The 21636-nt window shown below is 40.5% G+C and overlaps 1 pseudogene; it reads left to right on the plus strand.

Annotated features, from left to right (window-relative positions):
* Positions 1-21636, plus strand: part of LOC143284977 (uncharacterized) — a 36351-nt pseudogene that overhangs the window by 2242 nt on the left and 12473 nt on the right.

Raw genomic sequence — 21636 nt, forward strand, 5'->3', positions numbered from 1 at the left:
TTCTGTATTCTGCGTTCAGGCGATCACCCTGTACCTGATCCCCGTCATCTGCGTGGTAGGCGTGGCGGGGGGCGTGGCCAGCTGGGCGGTGTTCACCTTCAGCCTCTTCCGCTACCAGCCCTGCTCGCGCTACCTGGCCGTCCTCACCGCCTCCGACTCGGGCTTCCTGCTGGCGCTGTTCATGTCCTGGCTCACCTCCATCCAGCCCCGGGTGGCCGCCAGCCCCGGGTACTGCCAGGTGAGAGGTGTGTTTGGGGGGAGTGGTTTGGGTGGGGTGTGGGGTGGGGTGGTGTGGAGTTTTGTATTTGTATTTGTATTTCTTTTTTTATCACAACAGATTTCTCTTTTGTGTGAAATTCGGGCTGCTCTCCCCAGGGAGAGCGCGTCGCTACACTACAGCGCCATCCCCCTTTTTTTTCTTTTCTTTTTTCCTGCGTGCAGTGGATTTTTCTACATAATTTTGCCAGAAACAACCCTTTTGTTGCCATGGGTTCTTTTACGTGCGCTAAGTTCATGCTGCACACGGGACCTCGGTTTATCGTCTCATTCGAATGACTAGCGCCCAGACCACCACTCAAGGTCTAATGGAGGGGGAGAAAATATCGGCGGCTGAGCCGTGATTCGAACCAGCGCGCTCAGATCCTCTCGCTTCCTAGGCGGACGCGTTACCTCTAGGCCATCACTCCACATATGTATGAGGGGACACGAACGTGATGGTCACTGTGCTTCGATGTGCTGGAACAGCCGGTGTAGCATCTCATCCGTACCACCCCGTTGGGTTTTTGTTGTTGTTGTTGTTGTTTGGTTGTTTTGTTTTGTTTTTTCCCCGGGGGTCAAATCTTGCTGGTCCAGGTTTAACCCAGTGGTCGTTCGGGACTAGCCTGGAATTTGGTCCCTGGGAGTAAGTGACCCCCACAAAACTGGCTTTTGTACCCACCCCCACCCCCCTGCTCCTCTCGTAATGGATATAGGGGTCTTCTTCTTCTTCTCCTTCTTCTTCTTCTTCTCCTCCTTCTTCTTTGTTTGTGGGTTGCAATTCCCACGTTCAGTCGCATGTACACGAGTGGGTTATTACGTGTATGACCGTTTTTACCCCGCCATGTAGGCAGCCATACTCCGTTTTCGGGGGCGTATGGGAGTCTCTCTCTCTCTCTCTCTCTCTCTCTCTGTCTCTCTCTCTCTCTCTCTCTCTTTCTCTCTCTCTCTCTCTCTCTCTCAGTATGGCTGATAAGCCATTGACATTGAAGTTTTCTGAGTTCTGAGTTCTCTCTCTCTCTCTCTCTCTCTCTCTCTCTCTCTCTCTCTCTCTCTCTCTCTCTCAGGATGGCTGATAAGCTATTGACATTGAAGTTTTCTGAGTTCTGAGATCTTCTCTTTCTCTCTCTCCCTCTTTGTCTCTCTCTGTCTGTCTGTCTCCCTCTCTTTTCTCTCTCTCTCTCTCACTCTCACTCTCTCTCTCTCTATCCCCCTTTTATCTCTCTCTCACTCTCTCTCTCTCTCTCTCTCTCTCTCACTGTGTATGTCTCTGTCTCTGTCTCTGTCTGTCTCTCTCCCACCCACCCCACCCCTCCCCATCCCCCGCCCCCTCTCTCTTCTTTCAATTTTACCCTGAGGGCTCAACGTAAAAAAAAAAAAAGCAGTCTGGCTTCTTCCCTTACCTTCTCAGAATAGAATTTCGTTCGTACTCTCTCTCTCTCTCTCTCTCTCTCTCTCTCTCTCTCTCTCTCTCTCTCTCTCTCTCTCTCTATCTATCTATCTATCTATCTATCTATCTATGTCCTGCATCGAGACTTTGTATAAAAAATAAAATTAAACAAGAGAGGCAAGGCCTTCAAGACTCACTTGTGATACACTTAAAAAAATCCAAGCTTTTTATATATTGAGTATAATTTCAAAATGTAATATTTAAGATGAGAAAGATCAGTTTAAAGCAAATTAAGTTCCCTAGCATTAATTACAGAGTAATTTCCCTTCTTTACTATCTGCACCAAAACGTTTGCAAAATAAATAAAACTTCCATGCTTAGCAAAAGAAGTTCCTGTTTGAACAAAAAATGATAATAATGACTGCTCTTGTTGTTGGGTCAGAATATCAGATCAAAGTGCCAAGTTTAGAGAATACAAAAAATATAAATATAACAGTAAATGCAGTTTGCATATAATTTGGCTCCTTTTTTTCTTTTTCTTTTTTTGGTGCCCATCCCAGAGGTGCAATATTGTTTTAAACAAGATGACTGGAAAGAACTGAATTTTTCCTATTTTTATGCCTAATTTGGTGTCAACTGACAAAGTATTTGCAGAGAAAATGTCAATGTTAAAGTTTACCACGGACACACACACACACACACACACACACACACACACACACACACACACACACACAACCGAACACCGGGTTAAAACATAGACTCACTTTGTTTACACAAGTGAGTCAAAAAGTGGATGTTATGTTATTAAACGAACATGAGAGAGGGAAGGAAAACTGGGTATACGTGGCAAAGAAAACCTTAACAGTACATGGATGTGGGTGTGTCAGGGAGTTGGTTGCGAAAAAGGATTTATTTCTGAATTCAAAGATAGACTTTTTGGAAGACTGGCATTATGAAATCGAAAGAAATGAAAAATATAGTTGGTTTTATAATAATAAAAAAAGAAAAAAAAGAAAAATATATCACAGTTGTAACCAACAAGTGGCACAGAACCAGTTTAGCCAGGTTTAGGTTTAAATCTCTGGGATTATATGCTCGTAAGTATTGGTTTCAAACTAATTCATCCATACTCTCCCCTTGTCCGATGTGCAGTTTTTATAAACGAGGATGAGATATATTTCTTGTTTCTTTGCAAAGCATACGCTGATATTCGTGAAAAATGTACTGTCTTTAAAAAAAAAATGCTCTGCAAAGAATAATGAAGATCTGTTCAGTGAACTTAATGTACATCAGGAAAATTCAATCCAGTCTCTTGCAAAGCATATTGCCGAAGCATATAATCTTCGAAGAAAAGTAAAAAAAACAAAAAACATCACTCACTGTTGTTCAGATATATCTGATTTCTTTTCATCAAAAAAATTTAATTGGATGGCCGAAATAGAATATTTTTTTCATCAATGGATTTTTACAAATTGTATGTTTTGAATAGTCGTTTCATCTTTTTAAAAAAAAACTATTTTGTTCTGAGCTCTCTCTCTCTCTCTCTCTCTCTCTCTCTCTCTCTCTCTCTCTCTCTCTCTCTCCTCACTTTGTCGTTCTATCTACTTGTCCTCCCCCCCCCCTCCCCGCCCCCCGTCCTCCTTTCTCTCTTTCTCTGTCTCGCTCTGTCTATCTACCCCTCTCTCCACACACACACACACACACACACACACACACACACACACACACACACACACACACACACACGCACGCACACACACACACACACACACACACACACACACACACACACACTTCTGATGATAATGTTACATAGATTGCTTTATGCTTTTACGGATGTGCGCAAACACATGTTTTTGTAATGTATATTTCTTTATAAATCTAAAATAACTTCATCTCTGTATTTGTCTCTCTATCTCTGTGTCTCTGTCTTTCTCCGCCTCTCTCTTTCAAACTTTTTTTTTTCCTCCCACAACTATTTAAATGGTGTTATTTCTATTACTTTTTTTTTTTTTTTTTTTTGGTAAAATGTGCATACTTATTTTAGTTCAATTTTTTGTGTGTTTTTTATTGGGGGGCGGGGGGGGGGGGAGGCCGGGGGGACTGGAGGGGAGGGGGTCTTTTATTTTTTATTGTTTATTTATTTATTTTTATTATTATTATTATTATTGATCAGTCATCACGTTGACCTATGTTAAATTTCACTTCTTGTACTCTCTCTCTCTGTCTCTCTCTCTATCTATCTATCTATCTGTCTGTCTATCTGTCCCCTTATATCTCTCTCCTCTTATTCTCCTCTATTTAGTGGTGTAAATGTCAAATTACCATTCATGTATCCATGACTATAATATGCATGCTGTACTGATATAATGATTCCCCCTTTGTTTATGTTACTGTTTCCCCTTCGAGGGCTGCATGAAAAACAGCATTATTTTGCTTACTCTATTGCCCTCAGAAAATAAAATTTATTCAATTATTCAGTATACTCTCTCTCTCTCTCTCTCTCTCTCTCTCTCTCTCTCTCTATCTATCTATCTATCTCTCTCTCTCTCTCTCTCTCTCTCTCTCTCCCTCATATTAAAAGAATCGGCTAGACTCCCCTTGCATGGGTTACCTGAAGAAACAAATTTCAATCACAGACATAATGTATCAAGATATATTTTCCATGCTATCAATACAAGGAAAAAGTTAATCTGCAGTCAGTGATCAAGCATGGTGAAATACTATATAAAAACAAATGTCTATATGATGGGCACACTGTTTAAGTATATATTCATTCAGTTTGTACTTGTTGTTGTTGTTGTTGTTGTTGTTGCTATGGATAACATAATGTTATATGCAGCCTCACCAATCCACCCTTCCCCGTTGTATTGTGGCCCAGGGCCGATGTACTTTAAACTTTCTGAGTTCTCTCTCTCTCTCTCTCTCCCTCCTCTGGTGATCTCCCTTGGATCAAGATGGAGGCTGTTCTCATTGCTGCTGTGATTCAGCTTATTTTTTGTGAATCTCTAAGATCACGTCTGAATCACTGAGTTATAACTGCTCAATTCATGTTTGTGGATGTATGTGGAATATATCTGTCTAAGTTTGAAGGTGGAAACTTTTCTTCAACTCAAGAAATCACAGCTTTCTGTATTCCTGACTGTGTGAACACTGTGATTCGTGTTATGGTGACCATAAAACACAGCTCACCTGTGCCTGAGTCTGTGTCTGTGTCTGTGTCTGTGTCTGTGTCTGAGTCTGTGTCTGTGTCTGTGCCTGAGTCTGTGTCTGTGTCTGTGTCTAGTGGAAGCATTTAAAATCTGAAGCAAGTAATGCTCCCTTCGTGTATGATCAGTGGCGGTGATCTGTAGGAGTCCTTGCCTTCAGTGGATTTACGTGCTTTCAGTGGATTTATGTGTTTTCAGTGGATTTATATGTTGTGATAAAGTCATAGTGATTAATGTGGTTCTAAACACCCGACGAGGTCCGGCACTGTGACAGACTTCACCAGCATGTGTGACTGTAAGTACTGTGTTTTGTTTTAATTCATACACATGGCAGACACCGATACTGACTCATGTGATATCAAACTTAAACCTACAAGAGATTACATCCAGAAACGTTTTACGTGTGACAAAGATGAACTGGCTGTTTGGAGAAATTGTCTCTTTTACCGCTACTGTGCAATCCAAGAGGACGAAATAACTGTTCAATGCAATGACTACGACAACAACGGGACTATTCTAACTCCATCATCGATTCTTATTTCTGTACCTCCGTCACCAACTATTTCTAAGTCTGTTCTTCGTGTTTTCCATAAATCGACAAAATGTATAACAATAACATTTTATTTTACACATGGCTCTGGTGGAACTTTACTTTGTCAAGGAATGAACTGTCCATCTTGGGATAAAGAAGAATGTGAAATTTTAAAAACACTTGTGCTTGGTTTTCTAAGGGACCATAATGTTTATGAATTGTCAAACTCACTTTTATGCACACCACTGTCATTCATAAGTTCTTTCTCCGGCCTTCCTCATTTGTCACCTCCTGTGACGGACTTGACTGTAATGACCATGGAAAATGTTTCCTCTACAGACAAAGGTTTCCCTTCATCACCCCAACAGTCCCAACTCTTGATCAATCCTACTTCAAAAACACAAGACAATGTCGTTATCCTCCCCCCAACCCCACCTGTGGCCCCCACCCACCGTTCTGAACTGAGTGACCAAACTCCCCCCAAAAGACCACCCCTGTTGGGAAAAGAACCAGGAGTCAAGTTCGACGTTCTCTGTGCCACTCGTCACACGCCCGCGTTGCTCCCAGTCCACTACCGGAATTAAAAAGGAGAATGTTACAATTAGAAAAAACAGTGAACTCTCTTACTCCAAGTGAGGATTTGACTCAAAACACAGTTGCTTGTTTGATCAATGATGCAATGACTGTTGTGAAAAATGAACTCCGTGTTTGTATTTCAAAAAAAGTTGATGTGCTCAATACAGAAATTGAAAAATTAAAATCAGTTGTTTCAAATCTTGAAAACAAAAACAAAGAACTCATCAAAGAAAATCATTCAGTTAAATCCCAGTTGGGTTCTCTCCAATCAGAACTGAACAGAAAGAAATACAATCCAGTCAATCAAGCAACAGTTGATACTCAGACCCCAACTGACCATGTATGTCAACATAAAAATGTTACTTCCCAAACTGATGCTGAAATTCAAACTGAAAATCACATTCTCTTTACTCAAGGTTCAGGAACCGAAACACCAAATAGTGACGCAAAACCCATCAACACAGATAAACAGTCACACAGTGATCGTTCTGTCAATGATGGTCAGAAAGGAAATCCAGCAAATAATGCAGACTGTTTACCCCATGACAATATCACGATCCACGAAGACATTTCTACTTTCAATTCCTTTGCTGTTCTCGATGATATCAATGATAATGACAAAGAACAAATTCATTTCACAGAGTCCCAACAATCAAAACAAATATTAACAAACAAACAGAAGAACCTATCAGAAAATGTTTCAAACCCCTCTACCAGAGATGTTTTGGACCGTATGACTGTTCCTGAAAAGGCAACAATGCTGCTTCTTGGGGACTCGGTCATACGCTTCATTAACCCCAAGAGACTGGCCCCTCGTGGAGAAAGCATGTTTAAACTTTGTGTTCCAGGAATGTCTATTGATGACCTTCATCACTGGCTTTCTTCCGTACCAGTCTCACCCAACATAAAGGATGTGATCATCCATGTTGGTGTCAACTCTTGTCCCGCAGGTCCAGTATCCCCAGAAACATGGAATGAACTTTTTATTCTATGTTCTAAAACCTTCCCCTACGCACGTGTAGCTTTCAGCTCCATTTTGCCTGCCAGAGGGAATCATCATTTTAATAATGTCATAACGCCCTCAAACCTAAATCTAAAAGAAATATGTAAAAACCACAATATTGCTTTTATTGATAATTTTCTTCCTTTCGCATCAGACACAGGTCTGTACAGCAGTATAAAGCACACGAATACCAGAGGAACAGCAAGACTTGCTGAAATCTCAAAACCCTGTGGCGAAGAGGATCCCACAGAGAAACCAAAGGTCCCATAAAAACATATACCAATAGCAGATCAGACTCTCCTCTGAATTCGTTTCCACTTGTCTCACCCCCGTCCTACCCCCAGAGAGTACCAAATTCTAGGGAATATTACAACTCCTTACCATTCAAACAAAACCAAGAGCGTCGTCCTGTTGGTCAGATATCAGAACATGCACCCCCACCCATGCAATCATCTTACCATTTTCCACCTCTCATTCCAAAATCACAAAGAGATGAACCCCCGTTTTCCATGCCTCCCAAACACCCTCATCAGTTTCAATATTACAATCACCCAAATCAAAATATCACCACCTCATACAACAGTAACCATGCAGCTAATATCCGTCCAAACATTTCCCAGAGACAAGAAACGGGAAATCCTGCAATGCCTGTGAATTATGACACATACACTGACGAACTATTTAAGATGGCATCAAAAATATTGTCATTCCAACAACACTTCCACCCCCACTATTATGGTACACCTGTGTGAGTTTTCTCATCAACATAGCCCTGATGATTATGACCTTAGTGGTCGGCAGGGCTATAAACAACATAGATTGATTTGATTTCTCATCAATATCATCTGTCTAACTGGGTGTTGTTATACTAAAATATAAATTCATATATACATATAATATATTCATATATTTATATATTAATAGCATTCCGGTATACAAATGTACATGTACAGTTATGTGAATCATGCGTGTGATATGTATAGTTCTGCGAATGTTCACACGCTCGTGCAGCAAGTGCGTGGGTGCGGTAAGTGCACATTCTCGTGAACGTTCATGCGTGTGTGTGTGTGTGTGTGTGTGTGTGTGTGTGTGTGTGTGTGTTGCGGACACACTCGTGATCTCGTAATGCACATGAGGTTGTCATAGTTTGCCGGACCAAAACTATATTCAGCGCAAATTACGTGAGTTGTGCGGACGCAGTAAATATTATTGACCTTATTACTTGCTATATTTGAATTGTATTCTATGTGACTTCTTATTTGATGACGGTGTAAACTTGGATATATAATTGACCTAATTACTTGGTGTATTCGACTATATTTTATGTGACTTGTTATTTGATAGGTTGTTTAATCAGTGGTTAAGTATATTGCACACTGTGTACTTTTGGAGGTGCCCTTTGGTACTTCTTGTGTCTTTTTTTTCTCCTTTCCATTGTACCATTGTATCATAACATTAATAGTCATCTTTGATACTGTTGTATTCACTTTTTCTGTTCCATGACTAAAACACTCAACACTTGGCCAATATCCGATGGTTTTAAAGTAGGTTTTCTGAATATTAATCATATCATCAACAAACTAGCTGATGTATCCCATGTCCTTTCAAACTCCGGAAAACAGTTTCACATATTCGGATTTGCTGAATCAAGACTAACAGACCATATACAAGACTCTGATTTACTACTACCAGGCTATTGTATTATTCGTAATGATCCGAAATGTTCTAGAGAAACAGGCCTTGTAGTATATGTTCAACAAAACATTAACTTTAAACGAATTGAATCACTCGAAAATTATCAAGTTGAATCTGTATGGATCGAAATACGCTTTAAGAAATCAAAACCTATCCTTCTCGGCTTTATCTATAGAAATCCAGCTGAACATGTAGATTGGATAGACAAGTTTATGTTGATGATGGAAGAAGCTTCTTTGTCTTCAAGTGAAATAATACTATTAGGTGACTTTAATATTGACTTACTCAAATCAAACAAACACTGGACACAACTTTATGAATCATTTCACCTAACGCAGTTAATTGACATACCTACGAGAGTTACTGCAACGTCAAAAACACTTATAGATCATATATACGCTTCATCTACAAACTCCATAACAGAAGTATGTTCCCCAACGTTTGGCTGCAGTGACCATTCCCCTATATGTTTCACATGGTCCAAACGAGGTGTAAAAATTCCTGCAAATAGACATAAAACCGTTTGCCATAGAGATTTTAGACAATTTGATAAGGATTTATTTCTACAGAACTTGATACATTCCAATATGTCAGCTGTTTATCAGTTCTCTAATCCTGAAGAAGCACTGGAGGTTTGGTATCACAATTTTCTTAATGTATATGATAAACATGCTCCATTCATAACAAAACGTGTCAAAAGCTATCCTAAACAGCCGTGGATGACTAAAACCATTGATGATAAGATTAAGGAAAGAGACTCGTCTCTCTCAGAAGGTAAGAAAGATGAATTCAGAAAACAACGTAATCTTGTAAATGCTTTGAAACGTTCAGAAAAAAAGAATTATTTTCAAGAACTTATTTCCACAAAATCCAATAATAAATTGATTTGGAAAGCCATAAATCAGTTAAATAATAAACATAATATCACGCAATCCACAACAACTAACGACATATCAGCAGATAACCTAAATACACATTTTTGTAATGTAGCTAACTCAACAGTAGGAACAAACATGTCATCCCTTAATTCACTTGATATTCTCGAAACCTTTTGTAACACTAAAAATATTTCATCACACCTTGATATCCCTCTTATGGATGTACATGAAGTTTACTATGCTCTTTCCCACTTGAAGCAAACAGGTTCGAAAGGTATTGATGGTATAGATGGAAAGATATTAAAACTCTCTGCTCCTATAATTGCCGAAACACTTACTTATGTCTATAACCAATGTATCACAAAAAAGATCATTCCTAAATCTTTTAAAGTCGCGAAAGTAGTACCCATTTTTAAGTCAGGAGACCGTACAGACCCTTCCAATTACAGACCAATTTCAATCTTATCAATATTGTCAAAACCTTTAGAAAAACACATTAACAAACATATCCTTAATCATTTCAATCACTACAAATTATTTCATCCAAATCAGTCTGGTTTCAGGTCCAAGCACTCCTGTCATACAGCACTCACTAACTTAGTCGAACAATGGCTCACAAATATAAACAATAATGAAATTACTGGTGTTCTCATGGTGGATTTTATGAAGGCATTCGATGTGATAGACCACACTCTTCTTTTGAAAAAACTAAAATTATATGGCTTTTCTGGAAATACACTTGACCTCATATCTTCATTTCTATCAGACAGAAGACAAATTGTATCTATGAATGAATCTCAATCCTCTTTACAGTCTATCTATTACGGAGTTCCTCAAGGTTCAATTCTTGGTCCAATATTGTTTTCTGTTTATATAAATGATTTGCCTCTATTTATTAATGCATTATGTGAGATGTTTGCAGACGATACAACAATACATACAAATCACACTACAATAGACAAAGTGTACTATGCTCTGCAACAAAGCATTAATGATATAGTTAGATGGTCCAATTTAAATCACATGCGTCTCCATCCAAAAAAAACGAAATGTCTCATACTCACCACCAGACAGAAACGCCAAAATTTTTCACACAACCTTCCACCCTTTTCCATTAATGGTCATCCAATAGAAGAAGTTGATAATCATAAAATTCTTGGAGTCACCATTGATAACAACTTATCTTGGTCCAGTCATATTATGTCATTATGCAAAACCCTATCCAAAAAGATTTATCAGCTTTCCAGAATTAAACATTTTCTTGATTTGCATTGTAGAAAATTATTCTTTTTTGCTTATATTGAATCACATATTAACTATGCGTCAACACTCTGGGATTCAGCTAGCGATAATATACTAAAACCTTTACTAAGTCTGCATAGACGAGCTCTTAAATTAATCCTTCTGAAATCTTCATCACTGACTGCTGACGACTACAGACATTTAGATATTCTTCCCCTAAAGCTTAAACTTGAATACAACAAAGCAGTTTTTATTTTTAAAATCATCTCAAATTATGCTCCATCTTTGAGAGATAGATTTCCCACCACGCTAGTCCGCCAGACCAACAAGATTAAGATCCCCATTCCAAGAGTAGATCTGTTTAAATCCAGTCTCATTTATTCAGGAGGCTGTTTATGGAACAATATTTCATCCAATCTTAATGTTCAGAAAAGCATTCAAGAATTCAAAAAACATTACCATACACACCTTATGGACAAATATGTCAACAATCATACTTAACTTGACTTTATCTTATTGAATACGCATATATAGTTTAATTGTATGTCTAACCGCTATCGCACTACTTAATGATATACAACCACAATCAGTGTCCTGAATTTTTTTTTTTTTTGGGGGGGGGGGGGGGGGCGGGGGGGGGGGCAGAGGGGGAGGCTTGAGAGGGGCTGTTTTTTTGTTGTTGTTTTTGTTTGTTTGTTTGTTTGTTTTTTGTTGTTTTTTTTTAAAGAGGGGATGGTTTGATCTTTTTCCTTCATGACATGATGATGTTTGTATCATGATTATGTAAATGTACATGTTTATTATGTAGATGTGCATGTTTAAATGTGAATGTGAATGTCATGTCTTTATTTCTTCATCTCTTTGCTACTTTGTGGATGTTTTGATTCATATTCAATTTCCATTTGCCCTGAGGGCTGGATGAAAAAAAACACATGTATGCTTATTCCACTTCCCTCAATAAAAAACTTCGTTCGTTCGTTCGTTCGTTCGTTCTCTCTCTCTCTCTCTCTCACTCACTCTCTGTCTGTCGCTCTCATTCTTGAAAAGGATACGGATTTTAGGAGGAGAAAAGTCTCAAGAAATCAAAACTATGCCAAGGGCTATCAACATCCAACTTACAGTTCAGAAATGAAAACTATCCAAGGGCTATCAACATCCAACTTCCAGTTAATGAATTTTATAACATCAGAGTCAGCTCAGACCGGGGGGGGGGGGGGGGGCGATGGAGGGGGAAGGAAAGCAGCAACAACAACAAACAAACAAACAAAGTTCGTGTGTATCACTACAAACAAACTTCCTAGTTTGCTTGCTTTCCGCTGTTTGACATTTGCCATGGAAACGAGAAGATTTGTTATGTTTGCTGAAAGACGACGGAATCGCAGCAAATGATATCATACTGGTGAACTCGCCAGAGACATAAACAAGCCTTGAACTTGATACATTGATGTGGCTGTTGGTGTTTCTTTCTTTCTTTCTTTCTTTCTTTCTTCCTTTGTTTCTGTTTTTCTTTTGTTTGTTTTTTCCATATCCAGAATACATCACAAGAAATCATTCTGTTAGTAATTCTATACGTTGTTACAATTATTCTTTCTTAGATTTGTGTGCAAAGAAAGATTTTTTTTTCTTCTTATATATAATATCGGACGTTGTGTGGCGGTGAACGAAACAAGGACAAATGTAAATGGTGCAAGACATTACACACACACACACACACACACACGGAGAGATTGATCACGTGAAGATCAAATTAACAATAATTTAATCATGTCGCTCCTGTGAGAACTGGGATGTCAGCGGAGGCGATAAGACGAAATGCTTCTTCATACCCTTTATAAGGAAAACACACACGCGCGCGCACGCACACACACACACACACACACACACACGGATGACCTTATTCTTCCTGTCGTTCCTATAGCGCGTCTGTCTGTCTGTCCCTCTGGTGTTCATGAAATATAGCTGAAGTAAAGAAGCGCGTACGCGTGTGTGTACGTGTGTGTACAGTTTATGATTAGGTTCAGTCTTTTGATTCTGGTTTTGTTGTTTGTTTTTTCTTCGTTTTTGTCTCCGTGTGTGTTGATGTTGTTGTTGTTTTTGTTGTTTTAATAAGCGTTTGAACTTTATTGGTGTTTTACTGATTACATAATATTTATTGCGCCAGTAAACTGTGTTGTTGTTGCTGTTTTTAACTATTGTTCCTTGGCATAAATTCTAGCAGAGTTCTGTTGCTGGTGAAGGAATATTTATTTATAAGCCAGTTTGTCATGACAGCAGTGTAAAAACAACAACAACAAAAGACAAAAACAAACTAGAGAGTGATAATTGTTGTTACTGTCAACATGAACAAAAGTTTTGTTGTGTTTTTGTTGTTGTTGTTGTTGTTTTAGCTTTTGTTTTCTTTGTGGTGCAAATGAAGATGCAACACCCTGTATATTCCTCTGATGGGGAAGCAATGTACCTAGCGATGATAATTCTGAGGAGGAGGAGGATAAAGATAGCGGATGGTATCGTTTTCCTGGAAGAAACTTTGTTGATGAATAATCAGAAAAAATGTCTGAATATACTTTATGGTGTGCAGAGATTATTTGCGATATGAGAACGGACAATGAAGTGTCTGCTGAAAGACGAGGAATGGTGTTTCAAACCACTCAGTTTGAAAATGATCAAAAAGAAGATATCTACCTCAAAATAGAAGAAGAAGAAGAAAAAGCTTTCTTTTTTTTAAGCTTTTTTCTTCTTCTTGTTATTGTTGTTGCATATAGGTTACACCTGCACAGATTGTTCATGAAACAAATATCATGATGAGGTCAAATGTAAAACAAGACAACAGAGATTCAAGCTGTAGGGCATATTAAAAAAAAACCCATCAAATTACAAACAGGAAAAAATAATATTTTTACAGTAAACTTAAATCAAATTCAAACTCAGCTCCAGTCGAAAAAGAAACAGACGTCAAATCAAATTGAAAACACACACACACACACACACACACACACACACGCACGCACGCACACACGCATGCGCACACACACACACACATACACACATGCACGCACGCACGCATGCGCGCGCACACACACACACATACACACACACACGCACGCACACACAACACACACACACACACACACAGAGAGAGAGAGAGAGAGAGAGAGAGAGAGAGAGAGAGAGCAAAGAAAGTTTCTTCTCTCGTGGAAAAAAACAGTTATACGCTTAAAAACCTATTTGTATTCTGATTATGCTTTTTTTTCTTTCTTTTTTTCTTTTTTTTTGAGAGAGAGGCATGATACTTTCTTCAAAAGATTTTGTTTATCAGTTTTATGGTTTAGTTATGGGTCACTGGAATTATAAAGATATTAATGGTATCGTCGCGCGGGTAAGAAGAACTAGAAGGGAGGAATTATTTATTTATTTTCTGTTTCGTTAAGACCCTAAAGAAATGCTTGTACCATTGCTCAGCAGTATTGTTATTGTAAATTACAGATTTTTTTTTTTTTTTTTTTTTAATTAACGGATCTTATTGTTTCCCAGAATAACTTAGGACCATTAACCGACTCTCTCAGTTTTAACATTCTTCTTTTATCAAACTCATTTTTCTTTCGATTCAAATAGTATTTGTATTCTTTTCTCTCCCTAGCACAATCGTCTTTGTTTTTATCCTTCTGACTTTTCTTGGAATGTTTAAACTTTCGTAATAAACCCCGATCTAATCTCTTCTTTCGACGACGTTCTTCGTTAGACCATTCATTTGTTCTCTTTTTCTTTTCCCAAACATTTCTCATTATGCAGGCTGCAGCGTTTCACAAGAACTGGGTTAATATTTCATTAGATCTGTCAATGTTTGTGATGAGTGCGGTACAAGCATCTTGTATACTATGTTTGAAATGTCCTGATTTTTGTTCTTCTTTATATTGAAGTAAATTAATCATCTTCAGACCATACAATACAATAGTCCTCAACGCTAGACTTCGATTCACTGGGCCTTCCAGTATTGTTTTCTTTGCATAACATTTTCCATTTGAATTCCACAGCTAAGTGCCAACAGTCAAAACGGTCACCAATGAGTAATTCAATACACTGTTTAGAAAAGAAATCGTCTGACATAATCACATAGTCAATAACACTACAGCCATGTGGGGATACATACGTAAAGTCACCACTGGGGTCACCACAACTACCGTTGACAACAATACATACAGAGATAGGTAGAGAGAGGGGGCGGGAGTGTGGGGGCGGGGGTGTGTGGAGGGAGAGAGAATAAAGAACAAAGAAAGTTTCTTCTCTCGTGGAAATGAAATCGTTATATGCTTAAAAACCTATTTGCATTCTGACGATGCTTTTTTCTATCTTTTTTAGAGACATCATGCTTTCTTCAAAAGATTTTGTTATTCAGCTTTATGAATTTTATTCGGTATTGTTATCGTTAACTGAAACTATAAAGATGTCAGTTGTGAATGTAAATATGTGTCTTCGCATTGGTAAGCAGAAGAAGAAGAGAAGAAGGAGGAGGGAGGAAGGAAATATCTATATGGCGCTTAATCTTGTGCAGAGACAAATCAAAGTGCTATCACGTTTTGACGTACATGCAAAACTCTGATTTTGAGGAATGGAAGACAAAGCATAACTTTATGCAAACAGGAAGTTAGAGTCAATGTAGACCGAAAGAGCGTAGTTGTAGTGCCAGTCTTAAGAGCTGAGTGCAGAGACCGGACGAAGCGGAAGAGGGGGGCCGCTCCAAGGTGAAGTCCAGCGATATAGAACGATCTTCGTGGAGAACTGACATCTGGGAACGGGGCAACAGAGGATCCAAAGCTGATCGTAGTGGGCGAGAAGGGATGTTGAGGTGAAGTCAGTCACAGAGATAGACAGATAGGAAGGGGGAGATTTGTTTATACATTTATACATTCCTTCTTCTTCTTCTTCTTCTGCGTTCGTGGGCTGCAGCTCCCACGTTCACTCGTATGTACGATAAGACTTTTACTTACGTGTACGAGCATTTTTATCCCCGCCATGTTGACAGCCATACTCCGTAGATTTCGGGGGGGTGCATGCTGTGTACGTTTGTGTATCCGTCACCTACCGAACGCTGACATGGATTACTTGTTCTGTAACGTGCGTATTTTATCTTCTGTGTGTATATACACACGAAGAGGGTTCGGGCACTAGCAGGTCTGCACCTGGGAAATGGGAAAGATCTGCACCCTTAACTTACCGTGTGCGCCCAAAGCGGGGGGTCCAACTCGGGGGAATTGAGACGAGAATCCAGCCTCTTACCATTCGCCCAGCGCACCCGTCAACACTCACGTGCAGTTTGAGTCGTCCAGTTCTGACTGTCCACAAAGCGGTTAAGAGGTTTCTTGCAACAGAGAGTGGAAGAGGAATTTGTTTAATGTCCCGTCACACATATCGGTGCCTGAAGACACTTTGCTAGAGTATTAATGTATACATTTGAGTATTATCGTTTAGAAGAGGAGCGGGATGCGGATGAATGGTGAGTTGGGGAAACCGGGCATGTGAGGATTGGGGGCGGAGGGGGGGGGTGTATTTGAAAAATAAACAATTTTAGTTAAAAAAAAAAAAAAAAAATCATCTAAATACAATTACAGAAAATTACTTCACGGACTTCGTAAAAGAGAAGTCGTTAATCTAGCAAGCGAAACAACTGACAATGAATGCAAAAAGTCAAGAACATCAACGTTCTCAAAACGAAAGAGTACAAGTTTCCAAGGTGTCATTCGTTCCTGAAGCTGAATTACTCTGACACACACAGTGGTGGCTGTTCATTTCAGCACGGGAGGGGGGGAGAGGGGGGGGGGTAATATGTAGTGTGAAGGAGAGGGAACTGGCGTGTGTGTGTGTCCTCGATTCACTATCATCCTCGTCTGTCAGTATAAAAAAATTTTAAAAAGATATAATTATATGTATTTTTGTTCCTGGTTCTCCAGCCTTTCGTGTGCCCTTCTCGCATGGTGACACCCCCTCCACCCCACCCCCCTATCTTTCCGTGCCGGTCGCGGTGGAATGTTCGTGCACAGACACTAATATCTCAGGGATTCTAGTGTCTGTGGTTCGTGTCAGTGTTCATTGTTGTCGCGGGATTTGCAGGAGCACTGTGGCTGGAATAATAATGTGGCGGCGGTCCTCACTCCAGGGGAAACGCCCACGGAGCGTGGCTCCGGTTACAAATGGACCACCATGGCAACGTCAACGTCTTCGTCTTCGAGCCTTGGCTATCTACAAAATGTCAGGGATTTCATTGATATTGTACTTTAAGTTATGTGCCCTCTGCTGATTTGGTTGGCGTCCGGTTTCACAAAACTCCCAAATATCGGGTGTCCCCCCAAAAAAAGAGAACCGCTTTTTGACAAGTATTTTCTTAGTGATAAAGAAACCGAATTCTTTGAAAATTTTTACACAGTAGCCTTTGGGTATCTTCAACAGGTCTGTAAAATATTTAAAAGTTCGGACGTAAATTATGCGAGTATTGTCAAATTCAAAACAGCATGTCAAAAAATCGTTAACAATTGTTGTACCACAAAGACACACACACACACACACACACACACACAGAGAGAGAGAGAGAGAGAGAGAGAGAGAGAGAGAGAGGCATCCATATATATATAGAAATAGTAAATTGCTTTGTATATTTCTTTTTTTTTTTAATAGCTGTTTGTATCGTGTTGACTTAGCCCTTCATGAGGGGCTTTCGACTCCCTCCTCCATTCTTCTTTTTGTTCTTCTTTTTGTTTTTGTTCTTCTTCTTCTCTCTTCTTCTTCTTCTTCTTCTTCTCTTCTCTTTCTCTTCTTCTTCTTTCCCTCTCTTCTTCTTCTTCGTGATAATGTACCAATTGTTCTTTTCATTGCTTTGTTACTTTTAATAGACTATTCCAGTTACTATTCTTATTCGTCGTTCTTATTATTTTATTTTGTTTCATTTTATTTCTTTATTTCTATGTTTTGTGTCGTTCTTTATTTCTATGTTTTGTGTCGTTAAATGGGCAGAATTGTAAAAAGGCCTTTACTGCGCCTAATTCTTTACCCATTAAGGATTCAATCAATCAATCTTCTTCTTCTTCTCTCTCTCTCTTTCTATCTTCTTCTTCTCTCTTCTGTTTCTTCTCCTTCGACTCTTTCTCTCTCTCTCTTTTCTCTCTTCTTCTTCTTCTTCTTCTCTCTCCTTCTTCTTCTTCTCTCTCTCTCTTTCTTCTTCTTCTCTTCTTCTTCTCTCTCTCTCTCTTCTTCTTCTTCTCTCTGTCACTCTCTCTCTCTCTATTCCCTGGACACCCATTCCTTAATTAATCGGTCATGGAAGGATTCCAGCTGTTTACATTTACAGTACAATGACATATGTAAAGTTCCATTTCTATCCCATGTCCATTTTGGGGGGCTATTGTCTGATGCGGTCAATTTTCTATTGTCTGATGCGGTCAATTTTCTATTGTCTGATGCGGTCAATTTTCCCAAGCCTGAGACAGCCAGAACAGAAGCAAGAGTGGACAATGGCTACCGGCTGGGTCTGTCTGGTCGGTACGAAACGACTTAGTTCCCAAAATATATCGACAGGCATTCGTCTGTATTTGCGTTACTGATGGCTGCAGAGAACGAACCATTAGTGATGAATGTAGCTGTGCTGGCTTTGTACACAATGCTCCGGGCGTTAAGGAAGCAAGAGTTTGTGATAGTTTCTGCATTAGAGTATTGTTCACTCCATTCGCAAAGGGTCATGGCCTATACATTAATTAACCAGATGAATCTGATCGGTCAATACCCAACTGACGTTGATTCAGTGCAGGATGTGGTTTTGTGGCTGATGGGGTGTCCTCCCTTGTGTGGGTGAAATGGCTCCTGTGCAGCGATTCACCCTTCTAGTTCATTCAGACGTTTGGGCCAACAGCAAAGTGAGAGCTGTATTATCAATGGTTTCTCCAGTCAATGGGAAACCATTTACAGCTTAGTCTTTTGTGAAGGACTATGACTCTCAAACTAGGAGGCAGAATTGCACTGGCTCTTAGTGCTGCAGCCTTGTGGGCTAGTTGGCCTTTGGGAACCATCCCAACGCCGACTGTCCTAAAACCCTCTTGGCCGAGAGAGTGGGGATGTACTTGGGCAAGACACTCTCCACAATAATCAAATTCTAGCCCAAATAGTCGGAACAGCAGTTGCCTCCTCTGCTGTTCTGATGGTCATAGTCGGACACGACTGACTATCACACACATCACATCATTCAGACAGACCCCCATGCTCCTTCCCCCTCCCCTTGCCCCCCTGCCCTCTCCTTGCCTCTGTCCCAAGACATCCACTGTCTGGAAAGGAAGCTCCGACATTTCGTTGTCTTCCTCTTCTGTGCGCGTTCTTCAGTTCAAGACCTCTGATGATATGTCCCCTGGCAATCACGTCACTCTCATCTGCACATTAGCCTGCATACTTCATCTGTCTGTCAGGTAATCTCCACACGTCTCCACCTTACATCTGCAGCAACAAAAACCTTTCAGTTTGTGCGTTGACGGGCGCAATAGCCGAGTGGTTAAAGTGTTGGACTTTCAATCTGAGGGTCCCGGGTTCAAATCTCGGTAACGGCGCCTGGTCGGTAAAGGGTGGAGATTTTCCCGATCTCCCAGGTCAACGTATGTACAGACCTGCTAGTGCCTGAACCCCCTTCGTGTGTATACGCACGCAGAAGATCAAATACGCACGTTAAAGATACTTTAATCCATGTCCGTGTTCGATGGGTTATGGAAACAAGAATATACCCAGCATGCACACCCCAAAAACGGGGTATGGCTGCCTACATGGCGGGGTAAAAACGGTCATACACGTAAAAGCCCACTCGTGTACATACGAGTGAACGTGGGAGTTGCAGCCCACGAACGACGACGACGAAGAAGAAGAAGAAGGATAGCCAAAACGTTTCACGTATTTCTTTCAGTGTTTCTGATCTTCTGTAACCTGTCACACTTTTCCTCCACACCCATTTCCGAACATTTAAATGCCCTTGACTGCGTGAGAATAGCTCTATCCGTGACTATCTCTCATTCGATGCAAGCCAACAGGTTGGATGTCCTGGCTTCACTCAATTGGTTAAACAGACCTCTCATTTGAGGGCTGTCCCTCATGTTAAGAAGACCTACAATCAGATTCAGATGAACGTGGTCACTCATGTTGCAGAGCCTACATTCAGGTTTCTGACTGTCCCTTCAGGTTTACCACAGGTTGCCTGTTTCCTATTGGGTAATAGACTAAGCATTCCAGGGTTGACCTTTTCTGCAGTAAACGAACTCGGCCAGATGTCAATGAACTATCACTATGAGTTAATAACCCGTTCGCCAGTCGGTGTCCTCTGATACTCACTTCTAACAGGATACCTCAGGTCAGAGAGTAAGTGACCTATGGACACAGATCGTTTCATTTTCTATCGCGCAAAGACGTGGAATACAAGCTCCCTGATAACTCGCCTCGTCATTCTTGATTCCCTCGCATCTTTTAAATCTCGTCTTCAAAACTCACCTATTCCCTCAGTCAATAAGTTCAATTGTGGCAGGTCCCCAACTACATGCATGTATATGAATGTGTATTGTTTGTGCGTGTGTTTATGTAAGTTTGTGCCTGCCTATGTGTGCGTATGTGTTAGGGTAGCTGTTAGATACACCTGTATTTAAAATGTATGTAATGCAGTGTGTGTGTGTGCGTGCGTGCGTGCGTGTTGTGGTGTGCGCGTGTGTGCGTGCGTGTGTGTGTGTGTGTGTGTGTGGTCACATTTTGGTGTGTGTATGTAACATAGATATAATGTTTTATGTTATCAAAAGCGTTTTTGTAAAGCACCTAGAGCAGATTTCTGGATAGTGTGCTATATAAGTATCCATTATTATTATTATTATTATTAAGAAGAATTTGTGCGTTCGTCCCGTCAGGACTAGACTGTAGCTGTGCTCTTCTGACAGGCTGTTGCAAACAGGGCTTGGACAAGCTGCATAAGATGAAGGTCTCAGCTGCGAGGCTTATCTTCAGAACATTGAAACGTGACCATGTCGCGTCCCTCTGCTTAAAGCACTGCACTGGGTCCCTGTTGAAGCAAGCTTTCAGCCATAAACGTTCCCTCTATGCCGTAATTTCTTTTTCAGGGTGATGTTTCTGATCTTCTGTCTACCTGTTCACCTTTTCAACCACACCCCTTTATCCACAGAATCAATTTAACCCCTTGACTGCTGCTGACGAATATGCTCATCCGTGAAGGGCTGTCACCTCATTGGGTTAAGAGAGCCTACAGGTCAGGATGTCCGTGAAGGGCTGTCACCTCATTGGGTTAAAACAGAGCCTACAGGTCAGGATGTCCGTGAAGGGCCTGTCACCTCATTGAGTTAAACAGAACTCCAGGCCAGGATGTCAATGAAGGGCCTTCACGTCATTGGGTTAAGAGAGCCTACAGGTCAGGGTGTCCGTGAAGGGCTGTCACCTCATTGGGTTAAGAGAGCCTACAGGTCAGGATGTCCGTAAAGTGCTGTCACCTCATTGGGTTAAGAGAGCCTACAGGTCAGGGTGTCCGTGAAGGGCTGTCACCTCATTGGGTTAAAACAGAACTCCAGGCCAGGATGTCAATGAAGGGCCTTCACGTCATTGAGTTAAAACAGAGCCTGCAGGTCAGGATGTCCGTGAAGGGCTGTCACCTCACTGGGTTAAAACAGAGCCTACAGGTCAGGATGTCAGTGAAGGGCTGTCACCTCATTGGGTTAAAGCAGAGCCTACCGGTCAGGATGTCCGTGAAGGGCTGTCACCTCATTGGGTTAAGAGAGCCTACAGGTCAGGATGTCCGTGAAGGGCTGTCACCTCATTGGGTTAAAACAGAGCCTACAGGTCAG

The sequence above is a fragment of the Babylonia areolata genome, chromosome 8 (genome assembly GCF_041734735.1).
Source record: "Babylonia areolata isolate BAREFJ2019XMU chromosome 8, ASM4173473v1, whole genome shotgun sequence".
Lineage (NCBI taxonomy): Eukaryota > Metazoa > Mollusca > Gastropoda > Neogastropoda > Buccinidae > Babylonia > Babylonia areolata.